This window comes from Pteropus alecto, unplaced genomic scaffold, assembly GCF_000325575.1.
Source record: "Pteropus alecto unplaced genomic scaffold, ASM32557v1 scaffold39, whole genome shotgun sequence".
Lineage (NCBI taxonomy): Eukaryota > Metazoa > Chordata > Mammalia > Chiroptera > Pteropodidae > Pteropus > Pteropus alecto.
In genome coordinates this window covers 1427804-1428399 of record NW_006443568.1, presented here as the reverse complement: position 1 = coordinate 1428399, position 596 = coordinate 1427804, and positions in this window count along the sequence as shown.

The following is a 596-nucleotide window of genomic DNA, read 5'->3' as shown; positions in this document are numbered from 1 at the left end:
CCCTCTTTTGTTTTCCTGGTGCCAGGAGCTGAGAAATTGATGAGGAAACCGAGGAGTATGCAAATTTCTGCTTTGCTGGGAAATGATCCTAGGGAGCTCACTGAAGATGGCCTCCTGCCAGGGCTTCCCTGAACCCCCACAGTCCCCGCACCCCGCACCCCGCCCTGGGGCTCTCACCAGCAGGGGCCTGACCCTGAGTTTTCTTGCAAGTTCCGTCTCGCACATGGGTTAACCCTTATTAGGGTGCAGGATGACTGCAGACACCTCAGCCTCCCTGGTAGAGAATGAGCTGGCCCACAACGGGAAGAAATTCCCTGCCCTAGATGTCCCAGCCTGCTCTGTCCCCATACTACTTCTCCAGCCTGAGGAAAACCCAGCAGTCCCTAAAGATCTAGGGACCTAAACTAGGAGGAGGAGAGCTTTGAGGGTCCAGGGGAGCACCTTTCCCCAGGCCCCCAAGGCTGCTAAGACCCCAAACAAGTCTAGTCTCCTGCAGAACGATGTGGGGGAATGGCTGGGAAGAGGCCTCCACCCACCACTGCAGCTGCCACTTCCTCCCTCTGCCCACCAGCAAAGTTCTGTGCCCTTCCAACTCC